Below are 17,500 nucleotides of genomic sequence, written 5' to 3'. Positions count from 1 at the left end.
TGTTCTGGGCATGCAGTATGTCCAGTGGTGTTTTTCTAACACCAGACCTGTTATTTATATTCTCAGACTTTAATGGGAAAATTTGTCCTGAATATTTGTTCTGTGAGTTGATTCAGACACAAGGACAGATAACTAGATAACTGCTTGACTTTTTTTTTTTTTTACTAAATTTTCCAGAGAGTATAATAAATCCTTAGGGAGGAGAAATCCCTGGTTAGTCCATAAGACAAGTGAGAACTCCACAGTGTTGTGTTTTGGCTCCTGAATCTTCACTGAGATGATGGTGGGACGGTGTGAGGTGCTGGTGGGTCTCAGAAGCTCTTAGCTACAGCTTCAACCTGCATCACACACACGCAAAAGTTACAGCTAGCAACATATGACCAGTCTGTTTCGGTGCTGGGGCTTTGTTTTTGCTCATGAAATATTATTAGCAGACAGTCTTATTATTAGTTAAGTGTAACATTTCAGGATGAGGTTTTAAAAGTGCTGCTCGTATAGAAATGTACCTCAGCCTCCTTGCACTTCTTTGAGTATCTTCGACAATAGAAATTATGATTAAGGGATTTAAAAGAAAAACAAAAGAGGGCCACATCGCAGTATATAAGACGCCTTCGGCTGAACAGATGATAAAGAAATGTTTCACGTGCACAGAATGCAGTCTGACCAGTTTAACATGAACTAGTTCTAATTAGTTCTCTATAGATTTCCTCACAGGAGAATTATTGTTTGTTTACTCAGATCAGTAATATGTAAAAATATGCGACTGGTATTCGCTTTAAACAGGAAGTCAAAGACAACGACTTCTCTGATCACGCCGTCATGTTGATTGTTGGAGGAAACAAACGGTAGTTTAGGACTTGTAGTCCGAAGGTGTTTTTATTGTCCCAGTTACAGCCCCATCGGTGTGTGTTAATGATGGAAGAAAACTCTATTATATGAAAGTAATATGTTGTCATTCAATTTTGTGGCTTTCTCATTCACACGGCTTTGTGAGAGGATTTTGGGATGAGGCGAGCAGATGGAATAACAAAGACCTTTTTACCTCGTTCTACTATGTACTGATCTTTTTTTTCTAATAATAACTCATCTAATGTGCTTTTTTTTTCCTCTGTCTTTTTTTTTTTTTTTTATTATTTTAGCCCAAGGCTCTTTTCTGTGTAGTTCTTGTCTGGTATTGAGACACACACGTTCCTGTTCTTTCACTTTATTACTGACTGCTGCTGGCCAAAAATAAATTGACCATGGCCTTTGCAGATTCATGTCTTCTTGTTCGGCTTCAGACCGTGAGGCTTGATTGTTGTGCTTTGAGTCCTCCTGTGTCTGAGGTTTTCCCTGCTTTCTAAATATGCAAAATGTTGGATTCTGCTTTCTCAGCAGGGCTGGAGTGGTGATTGCAGCCTTGCCTCTGTGTTCTGACCACAATTAGATTTCACTGAGAAACAAGATTTTGTTTTTTGCCCGTGTTCCAACTCATTTATTCCTCTGACGTTTTTACATTTTTTTTCTCTCTTCTCTCAGTAATGGACACTATTCTATGACAACCCCACCCTTCCACCTACACACACAATCCACTATACACGAGAGGCAGACGAACACCGAATGATTTGTGAGGCTTGTACATGAGACGACTCGTAAACTGCTGTTCGATCCCAAGAAAACAGCAGAGAGTCACGAAAAGCCGATCACCAAACAAAAGGTTTCCACCATCTCCGATGTGCTAAATAATGGACTTTCTTGCGCCATAGTTTCCATTTAGCTCTGACTTCTTTTTATGTGATTTCCCCACAAAATGACGTTTTAGTCGAAATGTGTTCTTTCAGATTGCTCTGGTCTTTTACTGAAGCAGAACATCTATATTCTTCACACACACTTCAGCAGCACAGCCATGATTTCATCACAGTCAGTGTATGATGATAAATCTGTCTAATGTGATTCGTCCCGGGGGGAAAAAGACGGGTTTTCGAATCAAAACTTTCAGTGGCTCTTTAGTCTGCTTGCGGTTTTCCTCACGATCTCGTACGTCGTTCTGTTCCTCTGAATAACTCAGACCGGTCTCGCTCGAGTCAAACTTCCCAATCAGTTTATGATTTTTACCTTTTATTTGTTTAACACAAAACCCCTTCACACTTCATCACTGAGGAAGTGATGTGTAAACGAGTAAAGACCTGAACGGGACACGTTAAAAGTCCTTTTCTTGTATAACGTATCGTTCAGTGACCACAGAGAGAGTGATGACTAAACACATTCATCCGGCATGAAGCTTGTTTATAAACGTCATGGTGAGGGAGACACCTCTTTGTCTAAGGAGGAGTGGAACGCATGCGAGAAAAACGAGCGATTACTTTACACCATGGTTATACTTTCGTTGTAGTCACTTCACTGACTATCCAGTCCATGCTATCCAAGTCTGACTTTCTGAGCCTCTGGAATCCTCCGATAAATCTCTCTCTCTCTCTCTCTAAATACTTTATCTATCCATCCATCCATCTGTTGGACTGTATCTCTCTCTGTTTGTTTGTCTATCCATCTGTCTATTTGTATCTCTCTCTCGGACTCTAAAAACATCTGTCTGTCTGTATTATCCATTCATCGGTGTCTCTCTCTCTCTCTCTCTCTCTCTCTTTCTCTCTCTCTCTCTCTCTCTCTAAATACTTTATCTATCTATCCATCCATCGGACTGTATCTCTCTCTGTTTGTCTGTCTATCCATCTGTCTCTCTCACTCTAAAAACTCCTGTCTGTCTGTCTGTATTATCCATCCATCCATCCATCAGTCTCTCTCTCTCTCGCTCTCTCTCATATATATGTATGTCACACTAAACACTTTATCTATCTATCCATCCATCCATTGGACTGTATCTCTCTCTGTTTGTCTGTCTATCCATCTGTCTATTTGTACCTCTCTCTCTCTCTCTCTCTCTCTCTCTCTCTCTCTCACTCTAAAAACTCCTATCTGTCTATTATCCATCCATCGGTCTCTCTCTCTCTCTCTCTCTCTCTCTCTCTCTCTCTTTCTGATGACATTGCTTTTTCCACATTGACATTGCTTTTTTTTCTATGTATGTATATGATGATGATGTGTTATGATGAACAAAGCCCTCATGTAGGAGAAGCAAATGGTTCCCATGTGTGACATGGTGCCACTGTGTACTCGGGTACACATCACTTCCCTGGTGGTGTTAATTCCACTTTCAGACCATCATCTATTGTTTCTGAGCAGAAGAGCCATGGCTCAGAGGGAAGTGCAGCTGATGTGAATCTACAGAGTGGTTTATTTAGATGTAAATAAATGTGGGTTAATCTGTCTGGTGTGTTGCACTTTGCTGGATTAAGAGAAAGTGCTGATGAGCCTGTGGGGATGAACAGATCAGTAGTCAGGACTGTCAGGACCAGCCGTTTTCATGTCTGGCCTGTTGTTGTGGTTTGGAGGATGCGTCGCTTCCACAAGCAGAGGAACAGGAAAAAAAAGCTGTTATTGTTGACTTTCCTCAACGTGCAGCGTTAAACATAACGTGAGCGCTAAAATAATAATAATGTTCATGTGCGATGTAACTGAAACCGTCAGTAACGTCTTAGTGATGCTTTGTCGAGGAGGTAAGAACAGCGTGCTACGTTAGAAACACTGTCAGAAGACATTCTGTGTTTCTGCTCGTTTCCCTTTGTCCGTGTCAACGCTCTTAAATAGTAAACTAGCTCTTTGTATCATCACGTCACGTTAGCTACCGCTTCGAGCAGCATGCTAGTGGGGGGTTTATTTGTCCAGCCTGGTCACTCACCTGGACCTGCTTATTTACAAGCCCAAGGTCAGCGATCTCAGCCCTGTAACACAAACCGCTCTGCAACTGCAAGCTCCTGCTGATTCAGCTTGAACACATCCACCAGCCCTGATTCATCAGTTCATCACTTCTCTTTCACTCTGTAGAGCTGTTCATCACAAACATGGAATAAACATTGAACAATCCTGAAGGACTGAAGCTTAGCCAATCAGGAGCAGGTTGAGTATTTCTGCTCCTCTCTGATGCTGGTGAGCTGCTGCTGCTCCGTGTGCTTGATGGTTCAAATCGCTTCACGCTTTGAGCAGCTTTTAAAGAAACGATCTCCTAATGAGAGATTGTGTTTCTCACAACACGGGGTACAGGAAGTGTCTTCTGGCCGTGCGTTTAAAATGTATCTGCATTGTTAATGGTGTTGGAGAGCTCCATCACCAACAACACCCGGGATATAGTGCAGCGAGCCGATGTGAAAGTGGCGGATTAATGCCGTTTCTGTCCTCCTACAGCCTCCGCTCTGAATGTGCAGAGCTTCTCTTGCGCCTGAGAGCCGCCACAATCTCCTTTTCCGCTGCTGTCACTGTGTGGGGATGTGTTTTAGTGCTCGGCTGCACGTTGCTAGGGAGCTGAAGGGCAGTGCGTGGGGTTGCTTTTGCGCTGTATGAAGGAGGATATGGATCATTATGCCTCCGTGTGCAGATCCAGAGCTTTGTATATGATCGCACACGATTGCATTTAAGCGATTTTGCAGGGAGACGAGAATCTGTAAAGAGTTCGATTCAGCCGTTCAAATCCACGGCGGTGGAAGGACGAAGCCACACGGAGGCCGACGGCCTTTTCGGTCTCGTGGTAAGGTTGCCAAGGCAACACAAAGTGATATCTTCTGCAATAGACGTGTTACTAATTCCAAAAAAGAAGTCGATGCAACAATCCGACTCTGGCTTCGGGTTAAAATTCAGGGAAGCAGCGAGTTTGTGTTAGTTGTGGAGCACAAAGTGCTTTAGATGATAATCTCTTGTCTAATTGAGGGCCACACAGGGCATCGTTCAGCGTCTCCTGACTGAGAGACATGGAGCTCCTACAACAGCCTGTGTGTGGAAACAGTAGATACCAGCACAGATGCTCAAAACACTGCGCTTTCCAAAACCAGTGTGGAATAAAAGCAGCTGAGGATATGAGAGCTGGTGTGTGACTCCGCTCACTCAAGTCCAAGTGCTGGACAAAGTGCTGGACGATTTTGACGACTGTGGAGATTTGGCCAGCGCAATGCAGTACTCAAAAAAAAAAAAAGGGGAGATTTAACCAAGGAGACACAAAATAAGGGCAAATATTAGACCTTTTTGACAAATATCAAGCAAATATTCAGATAAGAGGCAGAGCATGGTTGAGGAACCAGTTCATTCATTTAGGGAGATGATGTTCTCACTGGCGGGGCACGGTGTCTTAGTGGTTAGCACGTTCACCTCACACCTCCAGGGTCGGGGTTCGATTCCCACCTCCACCTTGTGTGTGTGGAGTTTGCATGTTCTCCCCGTGCCTCAGGGGTTTCCTCCGGGTACTCCGGTTTCCTCCCCTGGTCCAAAGACATGCATGGTAGGTTGATTGGCATCTCTGGAAAATTGTCCGTAGTGTGTGATTGTGTGAGTGAATGAGAGTGTGTGTGTGTGTGCCCTGTGATGGGTTGGCACTCCGTCCAGGGTGTATCCTGCCTTGATGCCCGATGACGCCTGAGATAGGCACAGGCTCCCCCCGTGACCCGAGGTAGTTCAGATAAGCGGTAGAAGATGAATGAATGAGTGAGTGAATGTTCTCACTGTAATCTGACTCTCTGGAGTGTGTCTTGTTTACCACTTCATCAAGATCAGGATTTCTAAAGCAAGAGATAGTGTAAACGTCCTGCGTTGTGAAGTTTATGATTAAACTTAAAGCTATTATTAAACATGAGAAACATGTTGACCTGCCAGTTGGGCTGCATTATTTATTTTCTTTTCTAAAAAAAGAAGCCTTCACGTGATCTTATGTGGCACGTTTCGATGAGAGCTGAAAGAACGTTTGTTTTCTGTATTGTTTTTGCCACACGATTGTTTGTGCTACTGAACGCATGTACGCACTCTGTATCTCCATCAGTAAAACAAAAGGGAGATGGAAACTATTGCCCGTCATGCCACGCTGCCTGTGATCTAAAAGGCTCCTGCTGTGGAAACGTGGCTTTTGTCTCGTCTGGTCCGTTTCACTACATTAGCGTTTGTTGTTATTTTTTTTGTGCGACCAGAACCTGTAGCTCATTTAGGTGAACCGTTCACATCCTGATCGTGTAGAGAAATAATCTTTCCCTCTGTCCAGTCTGCTTACTACCTTCAGTGTACAGTGACTCTGTGAGGCAGTTTAGAAGACCGTCTCCCTGTCGGAATGTCTGGAACGGGCTTTCTGGAAATTTCTCTGGCCACTTTTCCACAGCGAGACCCCATCATGTGCCTCTTTTCTGCTGCAGAATCTGCTTGTGTTTAGACGCCTTAGAGAGCCGCAGATCACTCACAGTTTGCTCTCCTACTTCTCTTTAGCTTTAGTAGTGTTGCAACAAACTTTTGTTTTTTATATACAGGCTGACGTTCTACTCCGTTTCTACTACTAATGGTGATAGTGTACAGTCTCTGACATTCTGTCACAATACAGTAACTGTTTAAAAAGGACTGTAACAAAAGACAAGCGGAGGAGAAGTGTTTTTTTCAGCTGTATACAAAACTAAATAAAAAAACGTTCTGAAGTAGAAGCTGAAACTTCTACTCCATCTTCTACAGAGACCTACAGAGCCTCGGCCCTTTCAGTTCCTTTAGCCTTTCTCTCACTTTCCCCCTTTTCCTTCTCTCCTTCCTGCCTCAGTCTCCACCCCCTTCGTTTCTGCTGCCTTTGGCTCATCCTGCTGGATCTCTTTCCAGTGCGAGTCTGGAACAGGTGGTCCCTGGGATCCCATCTGTGAAGAACAGCTGCCCTGCGTTCACTGCCCCAACACACACACACACACACACACCACCAAAGTCTTTATTCACTCTGGCTTATGTTACCATTATTTGGTTAAGCGGGTCTTTGTGGCCCTTCTCTGGAAGCATGTGTCCGTTAGTGTGCTATAAATCTCATGCTGCCCCGTCCTGTCTCGCACTGGGGCTTTTGTTCTGCACCGGTCATCTAGTAACTAATCACCAGTCTATATCTGAATGTACCGGATTTATACTGTTCTTCAAACTGCTCTCTCTCTCTCTCTCTCTCTCTCTCTCTCTCTCTCTCGTCCATCCTGTTGAGTGAATTCAGATAAATTGCAGACTTTTACCGTTTAAGGTTGACGTTAAATCATCATCATCATCATCATCATCATGATGAATATCAGTGAATAATCAGCACATACTGATGATATCCTTTGTCTCTGTAAAGTTACAAACGCAGCAGTGAAACGCCGTGTGAGATTTCAGCTGTCTGTGTCATGTCAAGCATAAACACCCACTTGTTCTCTCGAGGGGGTGTGTGTGTGGTGGAGGGTGAGGGTGAGGGGAGGAGGGGTAATTAAACAGGTGAGTGTCATTAAACACAAACTCCTGAGCATCAATCCTCTGTTCATCTCAGCATGAGCGAGAACAGTGACACAATCTAACATGCCTCTTCCATCGTGTGTGTTAAACCACACCACTGAACAGACGTATGACAAAAGAACACGTCTTCGGTGGGTAGTTTATTTGCCCCTCGTTATTTCATCAACTTTTTTTATTTATTTATTTTTTTTAAGTTATTTAGTTTGTTCAGTGCTGGAAGTGCAGGGAGAAACAGAATGGATCACACACACACACACACACACACAATCATTCAGGCCTAGGGGCAGTTTTGTGAGCACAGTCCATCTACCAGCATGGGTTTGGGAAGTAAGAGGAGGTCGGTGAACTCAGGGGAACCCAAAGGTACACAACACGATTAAAATATGTCTATAGAGCACAAGCTGAGCACATCATCACTAGTGTGAGCTTCACTTCAGATCTCATCGCCCAAATGCTTGTGGACCTGAACTCAGCACAGTAGTTACCACTGCAGTGCTAGTTTGAAGATTTGGTGTGTGTGTGTGTGTGTGTGTGGGGGGGGAGTGGGGACGTGTGTATGATGTACGCTGGTGTTTTACACTGCCACCGTCTCTTCTGTCCATAGTGGAGCAGTATAATTTTAGTGGTTTCAGGTGCTGTACTCGTGCCACCGAGATCACAATAATATAATAATGATGTAAACAAAGTGCACGTTTCTGTGCACTTATTCCAAAGACTAATGTAATTCTTCTGCTGCTCTTTATTTGATCGTAACTTGCGTGTCAGTTTCTGTAAGCCTTTTCCTTCTCCAGCAAGTCGTGTTCACCTCTGTGGTTAGTCGATAGCATACTGGCATACTAAACACTCCTGTTCACTGCAGAGCCTCCAGCATGCTAACAACCCCCGGCCTATCTCTCCGTCTCTCTCTCTCTCTCTCTCTCTCTCTCTCTCTCTCTCTCTCTCTCTCTCTCTCTCTCTCTCTCTCTCTCTCTCTGTCTCTGTCTCTGTCTCTGTCTCTCTCTCTCTCTCTCTCTCTCCGTCTCTCTCTCTCTCTCTCTCTCTCTCTCTCTCTCTCTCTCTCTCTCTCTCTGTGTGTGTCTGTCCGTCTCTTCTTTATACTCAAAAGGGTGCAAAGCCTCACAAAAGACCAGTTCTACACCCAGCTCAGAGGTTCCCTTAATTAATAATAACGCTTGGTGAAAGATGTGCTGTGGTTGTACTACTACTACTACTACTAATAATAATAATAAGAATAATAATAATAATAATAATAATAAAATCAGTGTTTATTTTAGACAGTAATTACATTTACAGCATTTAGCAGACACCCTTATCCACAGTGACTTACATTTTATTTTAAATTTATACAACTGAGCAATTGAGGGTTAAGGGCCTTGCTCAAGGGCCCAGCAGTGGCGGCTTGATGGACCTGGGATTCGAACTCACGCCCCTCCGATCAGAATTAGAATTTTCTGCTTAAATAAATCAAACACTTTTCCATTAAAAAGTAACTTTACGTTATGCGGCATATACAGTACCACCACAATACCACCTAATTATCATTGGATATATTTTCCAGGTTCCAGGGACTTGGTCTTTGATCATAGCCTTTTTTAATTTATTTATTTTTGTGTAAATATAAATGCATGATACGTTCGTAAGCTTTCACTGTTGTGGTTAAACCCAGTCGAGTCAGGAACATGACTAAGTGTAATATACTTACATAGAGTCATCTCCGAACTGATTCTTTTATTTATTTCTTTTTTTTTTTATAATATTAGATACAGTGGAAGTGTTTGTAAAAGTCATGCTGAAGCCTGTAGTTAAAGCGTATATGTGTAAACGAGACCCTGTGGGATGATGGTCAGGATACTGCATGTTCCTGGAGGCAAAAAGCAGTGCTGAGTTTAATTCCTCTAAAACGCCCCTGCGGAGATTACAGCCTTACGATTAGGGGACTTACTATAGTGACCTACATCGATGGCTGGAGCAGAGCCCGGGTGTAACGGCGCACTTGTATATACAGAGAACACGTTCTGTCTTTTTAATGACCCTGAACTGCTCAGTGTGTTGATCAATACCCTCAGGTTTGGTCTTCTGCTTGAGTCTCTGTCTTAAAGAATCCATGACTGGAATCAGAGTGAAGCTAGAGAACCTTTTTTATTTACCGTCTGTCTGAGCTGTGAGGTCCATCTGAGCTGTGAGGTCAGACTGCTGTGGATAATCACCTTACTGCTACTGAATTAACCAGAGAGTTCATTTAATCCTTAATAACATCACTTCTCTGAAACCACACGGTAACAGCTGACAAAAATCAAATCTATCTACATGGAATGAATAGACTGTAAAACAAATACAGAGTTAATTGTGTGCTGTTTGCATTGTGGACGTCTGAGCTTGTGATTAAGCATCTAGTTTCTGTGATGGAGATCTGTTCTATCTGCCCAATTAACTGGCTGCTGCTGGACCTGACTGATGTCAGTGAGCTCTCTTACCCCTTTTTCCACCAAAAAGAACCGAGTGCTGGTTCAGAGCTAGTGCTGGTGCTGGTTCAAAGTTGGTTCCACTGGCGAACCTTCTAAGAACCGGTTTGCCTTTCCACCGGTTAGAGAGCATCACAGAGCCGAATCTGACGTCACTGTATACGTGTCACGTGTCCCAGCAACGTTAGCACAGCAGCGACAAACACAAACACATCAATGGTGGATGTTGCTTTACTGTTAATGCTCATGGCTTTGTGAACCTACATTAACACCCAAACGTAGCGAATCCAACGTGTACGTGCAGCTCCATGTAATCTGTATAAACGGAGGTTGTTATCGAGAAAGTACATAACGTTATTTTATTATTAACACAGAAAAGTTAGCCTTAGCATGTAGCTACTTACTATCATGTGTGCTGATAATGTATCATATTGCAGTAAAGTAAAAGTGTATTAAACATTAGTATACTTAAGGTACATTATCAAATGCGCTAACAGTAGCCCCGCCCACAGCCCCGCCCACAGCCCCTGACACAAGCGGTTCTTAAGTCTAGACCAGCAACGTTTTGGTGCTACTTAAGAACCACTTTTCCTGGTTCAGAGCCGGTGCTTTGGCTGTCGAAAAAGAAAGAACTGGTTCTAAATTAGGCTCCGAACCTGCACTCAAACTGCCTCGGTGGAAAAGGGGCATCTGTAACACGCTGCAAGTCTAAAGGTGCAGAGAAGATCTCCTCGATTGCCCCCCACCCTCCGCCAGTGTCTTTGCTTCACCACCTCCGTTGTGGCTCTGCCTCCTTGCCCAAGAGGATCACTGGAACATGTACAGACTTGACCTTAATGCTGCGCACACTTTCTATTTCTTATACATCAGTAAGGGAAAAAAAATCCTCCCACAGCCTGAGCTCCCCAGCTCAAGTTCTTTTAAAGATTTAAAAGGTTTATTGTCTGGTACACAGTGACAGCGCAGTGGGTTAAACCATATGTTAAAATTCTTACTTTGCATATCTACCTTTACACAAAAAACAAAACAAGCTGAGACTAGGCAGTAAGGTGGTGTGTTGGCATCGGTGGGGGTGATGGGGATTGGTGTTGGAGGTGTTGTTCAGGAGTCTTCTTATCTTTGGTTTCACACTCCTGTAACATTTAACCCACAGCGGAAGTGTGACGCGGCTGTATCGTGTGTGTGTATCGTCCTTGATGATGATGTGGGCCCTCCTGATGGCCCTCGTGTTCTAGATGTCCTGAAGTGATGAGTAGGCTGCTCCAGAGATGAGCTCTGCAGTCAGTATTACATGCTGGAGTAAGTTCAGCACCCAGTTACAGAGGCAGGGTGTCAGTCCGATGGTGAAGAGCTTGTCAGACAACTTGTGACGTGTGACTGTGTTGAATGCCGAGCTGTAGTCAATGAATAGCATTCACATGTGTGTGAGGTCCGTGTGAATGCCAGCGTTGATGGTATCATTGAACGGTTCTGTCGATAGGTGAATTATTGCAGGTCCAAGGTGGCTGGGATGGTCATTTTTATGTGAGTCATCACAATTAGGTTAAGTGCGACAGGGTGATGTGCATTCAGGCAGGTCACAGTGTTTTTCTTTGGATGGTGGTGGACTTAAAGCCTTGACCAGAGCTAGATATAATGGCTAGCTCTGAAGAGCAAACTCTGAGTGCCTGCCCAGTAATGTTATCGTGTGGTATTGGCGGTTATGACCCCCTGACTCCTCTGCCGGTACTCTGTAATGTGCCACAGGTCTTGCCACATGTGTCGGGCAGTGGTGATATATCTCTCCAGCTATAGTTGTGAAGACACGAAGTCGTGACCTGATGGTTAGAGAGTTTGACTCCTCACCTAAGGTTGTGGGTTCGAGTCTCGGGCCAGCAGTACCACGACTGAGGTGCCCTTGAGCAAGGCACCAAACCAAGGGCACCCCCCAACTGCTCCCTGGGTGTGTGTGTGTGTGTGTAAGCATAAATGTCTGCCCACTGCTCCGGGTGTGTGTTCACTGCTGTGTGTGTGTGTGCACTTTGGATGGGTTAAATGCAGAGAACGAATTCTGAGTATGGGTCACCGTACTTAGCCTTATGTCACGTCACTTTCGCTTTAGTCTAATATCTCTCGGTTTGTCCGTGTAGGATGTATGTGTGTTTCTCAGTGTACCTGAGACAAATGCAGTGGCATGAGCATGTAGCGTGGCCTGCACCTTACAGTTGATCCAAGGTTTTTCATTGGGATAGGTCCGACAATGTTTTGTGGGAATAATGTGGAATAATGCATGTGGAAGATGTTCCTGAGGTTGCACAGTGCTACCTACTCCCTTGGTAGCTATAAGGGTCTGCACTTCACCATCAAAAGTTCAGTGTCTGCAGAACAGTGTTTTCTAACCACCTGCACATTCACACACCATCGGTTGCAACCTCATCTGGTCTTCCACGATGCTGGTGTGTCTAGCATGAGAGCAGAGTCTGGTGCTTTGTCCGAGAAAATAAGAGCACAACATTCTCTTATCTCACACTGACTAGATGTTCTGTTTCTCAGCTTGTCCATATTCTTTTCGAATGAGCAGACATTAGTAAGCAGCAGACTAGGTAGTGGTGGTCATGTAACTCCAGCCTTTAGCCTAGTACTGTACGTAGCCCACCTTTCTTGCCTAGTCTCTGCCTTGGATGCACCATTTGTCATCTGTGCCACTCATGCGAGGTCAGTGCTGGCTGGTGTTGGCTGGGTCCAGGCATAACTTCCCTACTGTAACTTACTGTCACGCTCCTGAACTGTGATGCACAACAACACTGATACACACAGAAAATTACGGTGGGATCAGGAGAGTGAAGTCCGCTGTAGTGGGCTGATGCAAATCCCAACTCTTCCCTAAACCACTTAACCCTCCCAGACCCTGACTTGACCTGTTGGCTTCATCCTACCACCAGCTTTCTCTTCTGTAAGCTCTCACTTTGTCTCTTGTTAATACCCCCGGTGAAAGCTCTTCTTTTTATTTTTTAAATCTGATGCAGAACAGCACTCGCTCATACAAAATTCTCTTCAAAACACAGATGAGGCGAGTCGTAGCCACGACTGCCACCAGCTTGGACTGCCTGTTCCTCTGGTTTAATTGTGCTGCCCAGGACCAGAATGATGTCAAGGGGCAGAGTGCCCTTTAGTGCCCCAACTTCCAGACTCTCAAATGTTTCCCTGTAGATTTTTCACTAACTTACAGTAGGAGGTTTTTACACCTGGTCACTTCATGTGTTTTCTGTGATCAGATATCTATCCGATGGTAAAAAGACCAGGTCTAAATGCCCTCCGAAACGGTTTCAAGACGGATATAAATCCGATGGTTCAAACCACTTCAGGAGGTGGTCTGGGACACGTTTCAGATGAAACTGGACAGGTGTAAATGAATGTGGTTGTTCAGCGCTATACTCCTCACAAACGGAAGTACGTCACTCGCAGGTGACTCACGAGTCGTGCATCGCACCAGAAACAAAAAACATGGACGACACTTATTGCTCTTTGGAGCGACGAAAGCGTCCAACAAAAGCTTTGTAAAACATATAGAAACAAAAGTATATTTAAGTATAAACACCAAAACATGTTCCATTTCAATTACCACTGAAATGAGGTAAAATATACATTAGTATTTTTGGCGAGAGTAGAAAGATCGGATCGATATCTGATTCGTCGAGACGCGTTTATGTGGCCTAATGTAAATGGAACAGTTTTAACAAATCAGATAGATATCGGATCAGAGACAACACATGAAGTGACCAGGTGTAAAAAGGCTCTACACCTGGCATTAATGTGTGTCCCAGATAATCTGATGTTTATACCTGAACTTATCGCTGCCCTCCTTCAATGTGGATGTGGTCTGAGATGTGTATAACTTCAAAGTTTGTTGTGTTGAAGGAAAAGCAGTTTTGTGTGTCCCAGACATAACATTTGCTTCAACAATGCGTAATGATAATGATACGGTTATGTCATGGTACTGAACAGTAGTGAGATTAGTACATAAAGGCCATGCTTTAACAGCAGAGAGTAAAGCAGTTGATTTTCTTTGCTTCCTTTCCGATCCCACCTCCTGTTCATTTCTAACTTTCATTAACGGCTCATGCGATGGAAATGATTGAAAACGTTTGTGCGGGTCTACGTGATAGGATTTCTGTCTGAAAACAAACACCGCAGAAGACCGATGTGATGCTTACGTGTGACGTTCTTCCTCCAGCGGAAATCATTGGAGTGATCATTGGAGATACTTTCACAATGCCAGTGTAAATGTCCACAGGCTGTTCACTGATCACATCACTCCAGTTGGATGTATATGCCAGAACGGGGCAGTTAGGGTTGTCTACCTCTCTCTGTGGAACACTGCAGTATGTCGCAGCACTTAGCCAGGTCGCTCAGGCCACATGGCTTCGACTGGCTACTAGGATCCAGAGCCGACTGACTGGCACTTTAAATACACAAGCATGATCAGCTGGATTATTTCTGGTGTGTCCTTCAGCTGATGGCACTTTGCCTTTCTGTGGTCATCAACAAAGATGCATTTTATCTTTAGTGAACCAGGTTGAAGGAAGCATCTAGCACATTCTGGTCCATTACTTTCTATTCTCCACTGTTACACAGGGTTGGGTGTGTGTGTGTGTGTGTGTTAGATCAATCCTGTTCAAACATTTACACCCCCTGGCTTATCACGTATCGTTTTGCTTCTTGGGCATCAGTGACCGTGTGGAATGGTTTAGTATGAGCTCGACGTTTGTCATGAGTGGGAAAAGGTGGAGCTCAACATCATATAGTTGCTGCTGGAAAGGAGTCAAATATGCAGAAGATGCTGGAAAGTGAACATTTTTGCAGGAACACACACATGCAATTTTTATGGTTATGGACTTATTTGAAAATGATTAGTGTTAGTCATATGTAAACATATGACCTCAGCTGTACATGTATGTGCCTTTTATGTTTGTGGTGTGGAAAACTCCTCCCATGTTCTGCACCGAGGTTGACGGGGGTGAAAGAATGCAGCCTTCCCTGAGCTCTAATATGGAAAGAGGCTTGTTGGATTCATCGCTGTGGTGAACCGAGCCTCTCCTCAGGAGGGGCAGCAGAGGAATGTGGAGACATGAGTACATCCACAATCACGCACAGAGCAAGAGCTGTTGTGCCAAGTTACTCAAACACAGAGGGGGGTGTGGGGCAAGGAGGGAGAGAGTTGGGGGGGGGAACGAGAGAGAGAGAGAGAGAGAGAGAGAGAGAGAGAGAAAATGACAAAGAGAGAAGGAGGGAAAGGGAGAGGGGGAACTCTGTGGGGTTAAGGCAGCTGAACTGGGAGCATGACTCATCACACTCTTATTGCCATGTTTGGTACTAAAGCTCCGTTTCACCTCCATGTGGAATTGATTACCTCAGAAATCAGATGTATCTCTGAAGTTTGAAGGATGAAATGGAGGTGTAAGAACGTGCAGAAGTTCTTGTTCAGAGAACATTCATTTGTTTTTGTTTTTTAGTTTTAATAAAGCCTGGCTCCAGTGTAATCGTATCTCAAGTTTTTTTCTGATAAAAACACAGTTTTGTTCTCTAGCTTGTTGTCCTTTTGAAGGAATGATTAACATTCCAGCGTCGGTGCGTTTATCCCGTTATTAACTTACGGTTGCGTCACTTCTCACTGCCATCTGTGCCTTGTTAGGCGTGAGACCGGCGTCCTCACGAGACGCGACTGGCCACGTTGCAGGAGGAGAATGGCAGCGTTGCTCGACCGGTGCTGTAAAACATGCTGGCTTCATTTAAATCCACACAGAACGGGGATTTGAATAACAAAGTACACGTTTTATGTTTCAAATGTTTTGGTCTTTATTCATTGGCTGAATTCACGTAACTTTTTTTTTTTTTTTTTTTTTTTAATGCCGACGCCTGAGTGCTGAGACCGACGTTGCCATGAAATTTAATCTAAAACTGATGTTTTCATACATGACTTAAACATACATAGTGTTCACGGACTTGCAGCAAGTTGTTTTGAGGCACGTATATATGTGTGTGTGTGTGTGTGTGTGTGTGTGTGTGTGTGTGTAGCCTAGTGTACAGAGTAATAGCGCAGGTCACGGCTCTGTTCCGCTGCCCTCACATCACTGTTAACTGAAAGAACATCTTTGCAATCGTATTTTGTTTACGCCTAGTTTCCCACTGTGAGGCCTCGTCTTTGTGTAGGGCCTTTTTTTGTAGTCTGCCTGGACATTATCAACATGACGTTAAAAGATTTAGGGATTATGGTGTCCGTGCTGTGGGCGGATGAGCCTCAGAAGAGTGGCAGGCTGGTGTTTTTCCCCCGGTCCGGTTCAAGCCTCGTCAGCTTAAGGACCCAGTCATGCGAGCACATCCTGTGGTGCCAGTGTACAAACCCCCAGTACACCCAAACCAAGCTACATCAGCCTTCTCTTCTGGTTTCATTAGACCTTTCTGTATGAATGTGTGAGTTTCGTCTAAATATCTAGAGTCATTTTTACTCTCATCGAATTAGAGCATGAAAGAACAGCTGAACGTTGCCTCAGAACACCTTTAATAAATCTTCTGAACTTTTGTTAGTCCCGATAGAGCTTCTGATTACTGAAACCAGTACATAATATTGCCCCCTTTTGCCCATCTTGTCCGAATGCATCTACTGGCTGACATTTGGGTCCTTTTAATGTTTGAGGTTTTTTTTTTTTTTTTTCTTTTTCATTCATTTTCTACCGCTTATCTGAGCTATCTCTGGTCACGGGGAGCCTGTGCCTATCTCAGGCGTCATCGGGCATCAAGGCAGGATACACCCTGGACGGAGTGCCAACCCATCACAGGGCACACACACACACTCTCATTCATTCACTCACGCAATCACACACTACAGACAATTTTCCAGAGATGCCAATCAACCTACCATGCATGTCTTTGGACCGGGGGAGGAAACCGGAGTACCCGGAGGAAACCCCCAAGGCACGGGGAGAACATGCAAACTCCACACACACAAGGCGGAGGTGGGAATCGAACCCCAACCCTGGAGGTGTGAGGCGAACGTGCTAACCACTAAGCCACCGTGACCCCCCTAGAGGTTGTTTTTATTGAGAAGAAAAATGCCTGGGTGGTGAGCTGAGTGTTTTGTTTGGAACGAATTTGTTTTGTTGAGACCGGCGGTTGAGTGTCATGTTGTTTTATTGGAAGAATCAAACTGGTTTGGCTGCATACACAAGCACATGTGTCAGTTTCTATTTCTTTTTTTTTCTTTTTTCTTGAATTATTGTAGCAACACTATCTTGGTAACAAACCGAAACATCTGATAGAAGCTAATTAAAAACATTGGAAAAATATCGTCAAGACACACATTTTGTCTTGAGCTTTAAGCTGCGTGTGCTGTCGCCCTTAGACCATCGTAGCCGCCAGTTGTTTTTATTTTGGGGGGGTTTTTATTTTTCATCAGATGAAGAATTGAATGCTTGAATCAATACCACTGAGTTGTTGCTTTGCGGTTTGCCTCAAGTTCCCAGAAGGCTAAATTACACAGTTGTGCAAGCTCTATCCTCTGGTCAAGATCTGTTATCTGTGGGGGGGCAAAAAACTCTGTGAAATCACAGGCAAGGAAGCGTTTAATTGAGGATTTTTATTTATTTATTTATTTATTTCCCCATTGTTCATTTTTTTTTTTAAACATTTGAACTCTTTGACTCTTCCTCATT

The 17,500-nt window shown here is 44.0% G+C and overlaps 1 protein-coding gene across 1 annotated transcript in view; it reads left to right on the top strand.

The window, feature by feature from the left end:
- enah (ENAH actin regulator) overlaps positions 1-17,500 on the top strand; it is a 90,769-nt gene that overhangs the window by 1,182 nt on the left and 72,087 nt on the right. The gene's annotated exons all lie outside the window — the stretch shown is intronic.

Source organism: Tachysurus vachellii, chromosome 3 (genome assembly GCF_030014155.1).
Source record: "Tachysurus vachellii isolate PV-2020 chromosome 3, HZAU_Pvac_v1, whole genome shotgun sequence".
Lineage (NCBI taxonomy): Eukaryota > Metazoa > Chordata > Actinopteri > Siluriformes > Bagridae > Tachysurus > Tachysurus vachellii.
This window is presented reverse-complemented; position numbering and strand designations above follow the sequence as displayed.